Source organism: Oppia nitens, unplaced genomic scaffold (assembly GCF_028296485.1).
Source record: "Oppia nitens isolate AA-2021 unplaced genomic scaffold, nextdenovo-longstitch-racon4-pilon3 scaffold33_pilon_pilon_pilon, whole genome shotgun sequence".
NCBI lineage: Eukaryota > Metazoa > Arthropoda > Arachnida > Sarcoptiformes > Oppiidae > Oppia > Oppia nitens.
Genome location: NW_026533214.1, coordinates 857,480 through 872,086, shown reverse-complemented (window position 1 = coordinate 872,086; position 14,607 = coordinate 857,480). Strand labels below are relative to the sequence as shown.

The 14,607-nt window shown below is 17.2% G+C and overlaps 1 long non-coding RNA gene across 1 annotated transcript; it reads left to right on the top strand.

Moving 5' to 3' along the window:
• The first annotated feature begins 11,871 nt into the window (after positions 1-11,871).
• Positions 11,872-12,881, top strand: LOC128956931 (uncharacterized). Its single transcript, XR_008484537.1, has 4 exons — positions 11,872-11,928; positions 12,222-12,296; positions 12,425-12,571; positions 12,855-12,881. It is a non-coding gene; the product is annotated as an uncharacterized LOC128956931 (long non-coding RNA).
• The last annotated feature ends 1,726 nt before the right edge of the window (positions 12,882-14,607 follow it).

The window sequence follows — 14,607 nt, the reverse complement described above, 5'->3', positions numbered from 1 at the left end:
AAGTTATATGTATTAAGTAATTAGGTGTAGTTTACTTTTTTTATTAATAATATAATTAATAAAATTTTGTTTATTTTTTTATATTTAATAAAATAAAAAATGAACAACAAGTTTAATATTATGTTTATTCTAAGTGTATTGATTGTGATAACAATAAGTAAGTATTAATTTTCAATTATAAATTTATATTATATATATATATATATAAACTATAATTACTATATTACACAAAGTTAATTTTTTTAAATTTAATTTTTAATTTTTAAATTATTATTTTTGTATATATATATATAGTACATTTTGGTAATATTGCTGGCAATGATAATGATGATTATTACGAACATAATTGTAAATCTAATGAAATATATTGCGAACAAAAGGGTTTGTATAGAAATTATTGTTGTCCTAATACACTATGGAATTGTCCACGATTTCAAAACTTGAGACAATTGGGTGGCGTACTAAACGATTGTCGTAGAATTAATCAAAGAAAACCTAAAAAAAAAATTAATTGACATTTGTAATATTAAAAAATTATTTATATATTATATACTATCTAAATATATAACTTACATTGTTTACATATAATGTTTTCATTGATTATGAATATAATAATACTAATAAAAAGTTTATTTTAAATCGAATTGTAGAGTTTATGATTAAAATTATTACCAGGAATTTTCTTTTTTGTAAATAGTTGTTTTATGATGATGATGTTTATTTTTAATAATAACTTGTGCATTTATTGTTATACTGTTATAATTTATATAATTTAGTATATTATAAATATAATTAGTACATTTTTCATTTAAACAATTTAAAATTATGTTTCCGATATTTGAAAATTGATATATTGTATAACCATAGTATAGACTCAATAGACTGGCAATCATTACAAAATATTCATCAAAATATAATCGATAAACTGTTTCGTAAATATACTCCATTTAGTTTGAAAAAATTATATTAAATTCAAAAATATTGTCTAAATTTTTATCATAACTAACTAATCGGTTTGTTAATGTATATTTATAGACATTATAATCAATTATCGATGAACACTTTTCCAAACAAATATTTTGAATAAATATATCATAATGATTTGTGTCAAAATAATCCATATTATTATATAATGTTAAATTGTGCCAAATAATATAAGATGGATATTTATTATATTTATAATAAAAGTTAACAATATAACATTGATGATAACAATTTTGTAATGATAAAATATTATTATTAGTAGTAGTAGTAGTAACTGTTTTATTAATCTTAGTTAAACGTTTATAGTTAATTAGCAAATTACTTGTAGTTTTATTTAAATTTAAATTAACATTATTATATTCATGGCCATTATATAGTAGTTCATGTCTATCAAAAAATATAATGTTAATTAAATTATTGTTATTAATTAGTGATTTATTTAAAAATTTAAATGTCAATGATGAATCATACAAATTGTTTTTAATTTTATAATTTTCATCATTAATGTTTGATTTATCCCATAGTGAAAATAATATAATACAAAATTGTTCATGATCAATTTGATATTTATACGGTGCAATTTTTGAACAACTAGTATTATTATCATATAAATTACACGCTATAAGTGAATCCAATGATATAAATGTTGAATATTGTTGTTTAATAGTAAAATCGTTGTTAAATTTTTCAATGTCAAAATATTTACTACTATTATTATTATTATTTGTTTTTGTTAAAAAAATATTGATTACGTACCGATTGATTAATCAAATTACTTTTATCCATACAAATAGCAATACCTGGTAAGTCAATCAATATAGTTGATTGAAAATCAACCTTGGTTATTGTTTCGTATAAAAAATATATATTTGTTATTTTATACGATTGATATATTAATCCAGAAAAAATTATTAGATTTTTTCAAATAACTACTAAAATTAGTAATCATTTTTTTAAAAATAATATTTAATAAACACTTTATATTTAGAAAACTTTATTTTTAGAAAAATTTTATATTAGTTTTATTACTTCTATTAATTTTCAACAATAAACATATATATCATAATATGTTATATAAAATAATATAAACTATATTTTACTTATATATTAATATTATATATTAAAAAATATATTGTTTACAAAATAATTAATACAATTTTTTTTAAATGTAATTATCTATTTCTAATTGATTTGCATTAATTACTCTACTGTAGTAATAATACTATTTGGTTACCTAGGTAAAAATATTAAATAACTAAATAAAAAACAAAACAAACATGTTATTTATAAACAAAATAATTAAATAAAATTTATATATAATATATATAAATAAAAATAAAATTAATTGAAATAATTATTTTATAAATACATTGATATTGTTTATACAGTTATAATAATAATAATAATAATATTTATATAACAAACACTAAATACATTTTAAACGTTAAACTGATAATATTTTTTTTAAACAATCAATAAATAATTAAATTTGCTAATAAATTTAAAATATAAAAATATAACAAAATAATAAACTATTTAGTAACTATATATTAGCAAAAAAAATTTAATAAATTTTTTGTTATTATATTTAATTTTTAAAACAATTATACAATCTATTTTATCTATTAGTATAAATTATTTTATCATAATATCTTAATATTTATTTATTACATTTATTTTGTCATAATTGAAATTTTTGTTTAAAAAATTAAAAAATTAAATTAAATATACTTAATATCTATTAATTTTACTAAAAATTATATTTTATTAAATATTAATTATACTAAAATTTTTGACTATCAATTAAATAAATATTTTTTTTATAGATTTTACAAATAATAATCTTTTAATAATATTAATATAATTTATAACAAAAATGTTAAATAAAAATAAATTAACTAATGTTTTGATATTTACATTATATTATATTTTTATATATATATAAATAGAAAAAGATAAATTATTTTAAAAATGTTTTATTATTTACATTAACACTTGTTTACATAAAATAAATATATTTATTATTATTATACAGTAGTTATTATACATAAATTGTGTAAAAAATGTTTTTAATAAATTAAAAATAAATTTTATATATTAGTTATATTAGTTCAAAACTAATAGTATAACAAAACATAAATATTTTTAATAATTTTTAAATAAGAAATTACAATAAATTTATTTATAATTATGTATATATCTCGTGGACTAAATATATTAATAAAATTTTTTCAATACACTGGTAATCCTTATTTTGGTTATCATATTAGTACTAATAATAATAATAATAATAACAATTGCAATAAATTGTCAAAATATTTTAGACTAATTCTAAGTTTAATATTTTTATCAATAATATTGTTCAGCTATTTAAAAGAAATATTTGAAAATTTTATTGTTTATAATAATAATAATAATATTAATAAAATATTAGTCAATAGAGACTATAAGTATAAGTTATTACAGATATTGTATACAAGTGTTCGTATGGTATATACAGTACAGACATTTAGTTCAGTCGGAACTATACTATGGAATGGCCGACAAATCATAGACCTAATGGTCGCCAGAGATCATCAATACGTTGACGACACGCGCGAAACACGTGTCGGCTATTCAGTGGCTATTATTACGCTAATGTTGGCAATCGGTTTACAATTTGGTTACATAATTGGTTTAATACTAATCCATTATTATTTTAATGTATATGAAATTTTTATGTCAATTATTTATATATTTGCCATCAATTATAAGCTAATAATACCGGCATTAATAGCCTATAAATCCCATATAATTGCCCAACAATTACAGTATATAAGCAATAATTTTGATAGATTTACATTAGATTACATTTATAACTATTGTATTGAATTGAAACAATTTGTTAGAAAATTTGATAAATTAATTTCAGTTAATAATTTTATCATGGTAACAATTTTATCGATTCGTATGATTTTAAGTTTTATTAATTTATTTTTTCATAATTTCAATAGCCTACCAATTACATTAGTTATATTGATTGATGAGCTAGTACAGTTTACCTATTTGATATATGCATGCAATATTATACCAAATAGTTTTGAGCAATTTGTTGATAAATTAGAAAATCAAATTCAACATGATAATAATAAATCAATCAAAAATGTTAGTAATGTAAAAAAATTATTAAAACATCATAGAATTACATTGATAACAATTAATTCATTAAAATCATTGTCACGTGATATRTGTTTTACTGCATTTGATTTTTTTGTTATCAATAGACAACTATTTCTAACGAGTCTATCGCTAATAGTATCCTATTCTGTAATTATAATACAATCAAACATTTAATAATAATAATTATTATTAATAATATTTTTTATAACAAAAAAAATCTAAAACATTATAATAGTTGTAAACACGTTTATCATTAATCTGTAATAATAATACAATACACACACACACACATAAACATTTTATAATTTATTTATTAATCAATCAATTATAATATATAATAATAAAATCAATAATTGATAATTTATTGTTTGTTTGTAATCATTTAAATAATTTTTTGTTTTATATATATATAAATAATTTATTAGTATTTATTAATAACTTGTTTAAAAAAATATAGTTTTAATCAGTGATTATTTTTTTTAACTACTTTATCAATATTTTATCACTAATTACCTTTTATGTAATTTGTAATACAAACTAATATTTAACTAATAATTTTCAAATATTTAATAATTTTTATAGATTATAATTATATATTTGGCTATTAATAAAAATCAATAAAAAAACAATAATAAAAATTTATTGATTTAACAGTTATTACTCTGTTTACTAATATTGAAATTATTTTTTTACAAACAATATATTATGTTATCTAAAAAAATAATAATAATTAACTAATGTATTGATAATTAAAGTATTTTTTTTTTAATTTTTCAAAAATATAAATATATTAATAATTTTTACAAAATGTTATATTATTTATATTAACACTTTTATATATATATCATTAAATAAATAATATCATAATTTATTAACAATTTTTTTGTTATCAATAGACAACTATTTCTAACGAGTCTATCATTAATAGTATAGTTATTCTGTGATTATAATACAATCAAACATTTAAAATAATTAATTATAAAATCTATAATAATAATTATTATCATTATTTTTTTTATAAAAAAAATCTAAAACATTGTATTAGTTATAAAATATTTTTAGCATTAATATGAAATAATAACACAAAAAAAACATTTAAATAATTTATTTATTAATCAATCAATTATCTTATAATAAAATTAATTATTCATAATTTTTGTTTGTTTGTTTGTAATCATTAAAAATTATTTATTTTATTAATGTTTTAAGTTTTATCTAATAAATAATTTGAATAATTAATAATTATTATAGATTATAATTATATATATATAGCTATTAATAAATTTTTTTTATTGATTTAACACATATACTCCGTTTATTAACATAAAAATATATTTTTTACAAACAATACCGTATATTATGTTACCTTAAAAAAATAAAATAATTAACTAATGTATTGATATTTACAGTAGTTTTTTTACTTTTTTTTAAAAATATAAATATAATAATAATTTTTACAAAGTGTTGTTTTATTTATATTAACACTTTTTTTTGCAAATATATATTGTTAAATAAATAATATAAAATAGTTATTATAATTATTAAACATTGAGTTATTAAAAAATTTAAATAAAATGTTTTTAGTAGATTAAATTTCCGTGTTTAATATAAATATTATTTAACATATAAAATATTGTAATTAAAGTTACTATAGTTAGAAAAACTAATAGTATATCAAATTACATATTAAATATTTTAGTAATTCATATATAAGTTTTTTAATAATAATAATTATGTATAAATCTCGTGGTTTGAATATATTAATCAAATTTATTCAATACACTGGTAATCCTTATTTTGGTTATCATATTAACACTAATAATAATAATAATAATTGCAATAAAGTGGCAAAATATTTAAGACTAATACTAAGTTTAATATTTTTATTTTTAATATTGTTTGGCTATTTAAGAGAAATAGTTGAAAATTTTTTTGCATATAATAATAATAATAATACTAATAATATAAATAGTAATAAAATATTAGTCAATAGAGACTATAAGTATAAGTTATTACAGATATTCTATACAAGTGTTCGTATGGTATATACAGTACAGACATGTAGTTCAGTCGGAACTATACTATGGAATGGCCGACAAATTATAGACCTAATGGTCGCCAGAGATCATCAATACGTTGACAACACACGCGAAACACGTGTCGGGTATTCAGTGGCTATTATTACGATAATGTTGGCAATCAGTATACAATTTGGTTACATAATTGGTTTAATACTAATCCATTATAATTTTAATTTATACGAAATTATTTTGTCAATAGTTTATATATTTGCCATCAATTGTAAGCTAATAATACCGGCATTGATAGCCTATAAATCATTGATAATTGCCCATCAATTGCAGTATATTAGCAACAATTTTGATAGATTTACACTACAATTTGTTTATAACTATTGTATTGAATTGAAACACTATGTTAGAAAATTTGATAAATTAATATCAGTTAATAATTTTATCATGGTAACAATTTTATCTATTCGATTGATTTTAAGTTTAATTAATTTATTTTTTCACAATTTTAATAGCGTACCGATTACAATAGCTAAATTAATTGATGAGCTAGTACAGTTTACCTATTTGATATATGCATGCAATATTATACCAAATAGTTATGAAAAATTTGTAGATAAATTAGAAAATAAAATTCAACATGATAATTTTAAGAATATTAATAGTAATAATGTGCAAAATGTTAACAATGTAAAAATATTATTAAAACATCATAAAATTTCATTGATAACAATTAATTCATTAAAATCATTGTCACGTGATATATGTTTTACTGCATTTGATTTTTTTGTTATCAATAGACAACTATTTCTAACGAGTCTATCACTAATAGTATCCTATTCTGTAATTATAATACAATCAAACATTTAAAATAATTAATAATTTAATTGTATTTATTGATTATTATTTATTGATGATTATTATTTTATCAAATATACTTTTAATCAGTAATTATTTTGATTTATTTATCAATATTTTATTACAGTATATATATAAATAAATAATACAAATATGATTTCAAAAAAGTTTCAATTATAATCAATAATAATATTTTATTATAATTTATTTACTTTATATACTATATAAAATATTTACTATTTGTAATAATTTTACATTTAATTTGTCTTAATGAAAAATAGTTGAATAAATCAATTTAAAAAAATAAAGTAATCATTGTTTATAAATAATTATATTTAGAAATTTGTTTATTATAATTATGAAATAAATTAATAGTTACAAATGTTTTGACAAATAAAAAAAGCAAAATTATTTAAAAATTTAAAAATTAATTTTATTTATAAAAATCATTATAAAGCTAAATATTAATTGAGTTTACAGTTTATGATTATAATAATACTAATTAAATTCTAATTAAACAATAATAAATTATAATAATTAAAAACAATAATAAATTATAATTAGTAAAAATAATAATAATAATAATAATAATCATCATTATTAATGTACTAAATATTAGTTTGTATTAGTATAACAACATATGACAGTATTAATGCTAAACATTTTATAAACAATTTTCTATTAATTACGAAAAAATCATATCCAGTAAAACACATATCACTGGACATTGATTTTAATGCTAGAATTGTATTAATATTATTATCATTGAAATGATTATGATAACAATTATTTTCAAGTTTATCAACTAACCTATGATAACTATAAGGTATAATATTGCATGAATAAATTAGACTAATAAATTGTACTAGCTCATCCAATATAACTAGACAACTTAAAAATATCCTAATTGGTTTGCTATCATTGTTTAGAAAAAATAAATTAGTCAAATCAAATATCAATCGTATAGTCAACAATGTTAGCGTAATAAAATTGTTTAGCTTGATCAATTTGTCAAATTTTTGTACATATTGTTTCAATTCTATACAATATTGATGGATATATTTTACGGTAAATTTATCCAAATTATTGCTTATGTAATGTAATTGTTGACAAATTATCGATGATTTATAGCCTATAAGTGTCGACACCAGTAGCTTATCGCTGACAGCACAGGTAAGTATAATGCCTAATAGGAATTCACTGATTGTTACCTCATAGCCACATAGTTTCAGACCCAACAGTCCAATCATATTCAGTATTATGCATAGCATAGCCGTTATAACTACTACTGCAATACCGGTACGTGTTTCCCGTCTATCGCTAACATATTGATGATCGCGACCACTGATCAATAGGTCGACAATTTGTCGTCCATTCAACAATAGGGTCAACAATGAACTCACGGTTTGTATAATATATGTCATATGAGCGCAGGTATGCAATAGTTGTAGAAATTGATATTTATGTCCAGTATTTTTAGTATTAATACTGGTAGCATTAATATTATTGAATAAAGTATCCAGTATGTTTTTCAAATAGATTAATACAATTGCTACTAAACATATAATGTTTATTAGTAGCCTGATACATTTATTGATAGTTGATGATAGTGATTTATTATTATTATTATTATTGATATGATAACCAAAGTAGGGATTACCAGTGTATTGAATGTATTTAATTAATATTAATAATCCCTGAGATTTAGACATTTTTAGATATTTTTTAAATAAAATTTATATAAAACAATAAACTTAAAAATTTTGATTTAAAATATATGTCAAAAAGCTATATGTTGAAATAATAAAATAATAACTTAAATACATTAACGTAACAAAAAAATTTTAATAATATTAATAGATATTATGTTTTGTATATATAAATTATTTACATAAAACTATTAATATTCTATTAAAATATTAATATTTTTATGTAAATAATTTATATATATATATATATATATATATATAAAATCACTAATACAAATATTAAATAGTATTTACATATTTTTTAGTAACATTTTGTTATTTTGTATAATTTATTTTTCTAAAAATAAAACCTATAAAATCGATAAATAAACAATTTTATTAATTAGTAAATTAATTAAATTATTTAATAACATGAAAAAAATTGAATAAAAGTAATAAAATAACTAAAAAAAAGTTAATATTTTTAATCTATTAGTTAGTTAATTATATAATATTATTATAAATTTTTTTGTATATTTTAAATCAAATTTTTTATTTATAAATAAACATTTTATAGAAAACTTCATAAATATGATAATAATAAAAATAATACACATTTTTTTTTAAATTTGATTAAAATGTTTGACAACATTTTTTTTTTAAATTATATAAATATTATAAATAATTTTTTTATACAATAATCATTTTATTAACATTAATATAATTAAAAATTTATCAATAACAAAAAAATATAATCTAACTTAAATATTAGTTTGTATGAGTATAACAACATAGGATAAAATTAATGAAAAACAATTTAAAGATAATTGTCTATTAATTGGGAAAAAATTAAAAGCAGTAAAACACATATCACTAGACATTGATTTTAATGCAAGTAATGTATTAACTATTTTATTATTATTATTATCATCATCATAATTATTATTAATTTTATTTTCTAATTTATCTAGTAAATTATGATAGCTACTAGGTATAATATTGCATGCATAAATTAAGCTAGTAAATTGAACTAGTTCATCTAATATATCTGATAAACTTAGTATCAATGAATCAAATTTGTTATATTTAATGAAAAATAAATTAGTAAAATCAAATATCATTCGAATTGTCAAAATTGTCAAGGTAATAAAATTTGTAACCCGGACCAATTTATCAAATTTTTGAACATATTGTTTCAATTCTATACAATAACGATAGATATATTTTACGTTAAATTTATCTAAATTATTGCTTATGTATAGTAATTGTTGGCTAATTATTGAGGATTTATAGCCTATAAGTGCCGACACCATTAGCTCATCGTTGATAGCACAGGTAAATACAATGGTTAACATGTATTTACTAAATGTCAGTTGAAAGCCATATAGTATCACACCTAACAGTTCAATAAGCAGTGGTATTATGGATAGCATAGCCGTTATAACTACTACTGCAATACCGATACGTGTTTCGCGTCTATCGCTAACATATTGATGATTGTGTCCACTGATCAATAGGTCGACAATTTGTCGTCCATTCAACAATAGGGTCAACAGTGCAGTCATGGTTTGTATAACATATACTATATGAATACATGTTTGCAATAGTTGTAGAAATTCATATTTACGACTAATTTGTTTTCCAGTATTACTATTATTATTATTATTATCGGTATAATTATCTGATAAAATTATCATGATGCTTTTTGAATAGCATAATAGTATTGTCATCAAACATATTATGTTTACTAGTAGCCTGATACATCTATTAATTTTTGTTGATAAACTGTTATTATAATTATTAGTATTATTAATATGATAACCAAAATATGGATTACCAGTGTATTGAATGTATTTAATTAATATTAATAATCCACGAGATTTAGACATTATTTTTTTTTATTATTATTTAATTAAAATATTTATACTTTTTATTTATAATTTTTATATTATTGTATAAATAAAATTATACATAAAATGTTTTTTAAAAAAAATAATATTTCATTAACATTTTTAAAACTATTATTATTATTTAAATTTTGATTTTAATATTTTTAATTGACAAACTAATATATATATACATTAAATATTATTATTTTTTTTAAATTAGTCATAAACAATTATTTTTTTATTTAATTGAATTATTATATTAAATATTGTACAATTAAATACTGTAACAAATAATCATTTTTTATTTAATCCTAGTAATTGATACTATTTTTACTAACATAAATATAATTTAGTACAACTATAATATATTATGTTATTTCAAAAAAATAAATTAATTTAATTAAATTATTTTTTTATTATATATTTTATTTACCAAAATGTAGTCTTATTTACATTAATATTGTTATATAAATTAAATTATTATTTACAAAAATTTACAATAAAATAGAAATACTGTTTCTTTTAGTATCAATTAATCAATAAAAATATTTTAACATAATTTATATAAATTTATATTTATAAATAAAATTGTTTGCTATAGATCGATATTTGAAATATAAATTTAATATATTGTAAATATATTATTTAAATGCTATTAGCAAAAATAATATATTAGTATTATTATGCTATTATAAATTTTAATGATATTTAATACAACAAAAATTATTAAAAAATTAATTTTTTTTAAATATACTACCAATTGTTATTTATTTATAAATTTTTGATTTATTATAATTATTACATTTTCTAAAAAAACATTAATTTTTTAAATATTATACATATATTATCTAGTAGTTTAAACATATTAAATATTTTATTCAATATATTTTTTAAAATTTTAATAATTAATATTTTTGTAAAAAAATTTTTAATTTTTATAGAAAAAATATCTATAATAAATTGACTAATATTTTAATTATATATATATATTTATTTATTTAAAATCAAAATTTTTTAACTGTATTAAGCAATTGTATAAAATGTTTAAATAAAGATATTTTTTTTTTAAATTAATCAAAAATTATATATACTGTAAATGTATTTGAAATTAATATCAAAAAATAAATTCTAATTCATAGTAAATATTCATTTAATTAAAAAAACTGCCATTTTTTACAATACATTTAATTAATTAGTATTTTTATCATAACTTAAGTACATTATTAGTATTAATATTTTTGTTTCTAGTAATGTATTAAAACAAACCAAAAAATATGTCAAAATTTACTGTATTTTTCATAATTGTTATTACATTGTTAGGTAAGAAAACTTATTTAATTGAAAAAACAATATATATATACCGTATATATACATAGAGTCTAAATTACTTATTAATTATAAGTCAAATATTATATATATATTTTTTAAATTTAATAAATAATATTTATATATATATATATATATATATATGTATATTAATTAATTAAATATAGCATATTGAATTAAATAGCTTATTGCATAATTATATTTATTGTTATACTGTATATATATATATATATAGTTATAATAAATATTTTTGTTATAATTTTTGCTTGGTTTTAATATTATATAAGTTGTAATAAATGTTCATGGTCAAGTTAATTTTGGAAAACAACTTTATCAACAAGCTGTTAAAAATAAAAATACAAGTAATCATTTTTTTAAAAAATTATATTTTTATTAGATAAATTACTAAAAAATTATTTTTTTTTAAATTTATTTAATTATTATAAATAACTTTTATATTAATTTTATATATATATATATATATATATAGAATTATTAACCAAAATGTGCAAGCCAAAACTTGATAAATGTCAACAAAAAGATAAATGTTTACAATATTATTGTCAACATTTGTTTGATAGTTGTATGACTGGCCAGAAAACATCAATGGATCCGATAATGTGTACCAAAAAATCAGGTATAAAAATAAATAAATATATTTAATAATACTATTTATAATATATATATATATATATAAAATTTAGACAAAAAAATTATAATATAATAGCATTCTATAAAAAATATCTATAATTTAATTAATTTAGTTATATTATAGATTTTAATTTGTTTTTTTAATTAATTATTATTTATATTTTATATTATATTTTAATTTGTTTTTTTAATTAATTATTATTTATATTATATATATATATATATATATTAATTATTTATTTTATTTTATTTGTTTTTTTTGTGTTTAGTGCAAAAATTTTTAGATAATGGTGGATTAGGCTATGATATTAGCCTAGATAGTGATCAATGAATATCTGTAATTAATTATTCAACAGTTAACTAATATAAACATATTAACAATTATATAATTATTATTTTCTAAAATTAAATAATTTTCAAAAAAAAATAAAAATCTAAACTATTTTATTAAATTTAATACAAAATAAAAAAATAATTTTTAATAAACTGTATTGATTGATTTTTATTTATATTTTTTTTTATTTAAACAATTTAGACATTAAATTATTATTATAAAATATACATTAATAAAAATTTTAAACAATCATGTTTGTTGTTAAACATTTTAATAAAACAATTTTATAAATAAATTATATAACAAATATATAATTAATAATATATATATATATATATGTATGCTTTAATTAACATTGCTAATTCATTTATTATATTAAATATTTAATTGAATATAATTAATAAAATAAAGTAAATACAATTATAATTATAAAAGTGATATCAATTTTATTTGACATAGAGTAATAAATATATTTAAAATATGTAAATGTTTTATAAATAAATAAAATTAATTGAATTTTAATACAATAAACACAAAAAAATTTTAGTTATTTTTAGATAAAAAAACTAATTGTAATAACTATTAAAATTTTTCTGAAATAATTAAATGAAGTAATTAATAAAATATTTTTATTATTAAAAAAGCCAAAATTATTAATCATAATTAATATTAATTGAATTATAAGTTTGACAATTTTTATGATTACAATAATAATAATATTATTTATAATAATTAAAACAATAATTAATTATAATAAATAATTAATGATTACTAAATATTAGTTTGTATAAGTATAACAACATAGGATAAAATCAATGATAAACATTTGAAAAACAATTGTCTATTGATTGTGAAAAAATTAAAACCAGTAAAACAAATATGACTAGTCATTGATTTTAATGCAAGTAATGTATTAACTATTTTTTTATTATTATTATTATCATTATTATTATTAATTTTGTTTTCTAATTTATCTAGTAAACTTTCATAGCTACTAGGTATAATATTGCATGCATAAATTAAACTAGCAAATTGTACTAGTTCATCTAATATTTCTGAGAAACTTAATACTATTGTAACTGGTTTATTATAGTTGGTTAAAAATAAATTAGTTAAATCAAATATCATTCGAATTGTCAAAATTGTCAAGGTAATAAAATTATTAACCCGGACCAATTTGTCAAATTTTTTAACATATTGTTTCAATTCGATACAATATTGATGGATATATTTTACGGTAAATTTATCTAAATTATTGCTTATATAATGTAATTGTTGACTAATTATATAGGATTTATAGCCTATCAGTGCCGACACCAGTAGCTTATCAGAGACACCAATAGTAAATACAACGGTTAATAGGTATTCAATTAGTGTCAGTTGATGGCCATATAGATTCAGACCTAACAGTGCAATCAGGTTTGGTATTATGCATAGCATTGCCGTTATAACTGCTACTGAAATACCGGTCAGTGTTTCGCGTCTATCGGTAACATATTGATGATCGCGTCCATCGATCAATAGGTCGACAATTTGTCGGCCATTCAATAATAGGGTCAACAATGAACTCACGGTTTGTACAATATATGTCATATGAGCGCAGGTATGCAATAGTTGTAGAAATCTGTATTTATGTCCAGTATTTTTAGTAGTAATATTTGTAGCGGTAGTACTATTAAATAATGTAT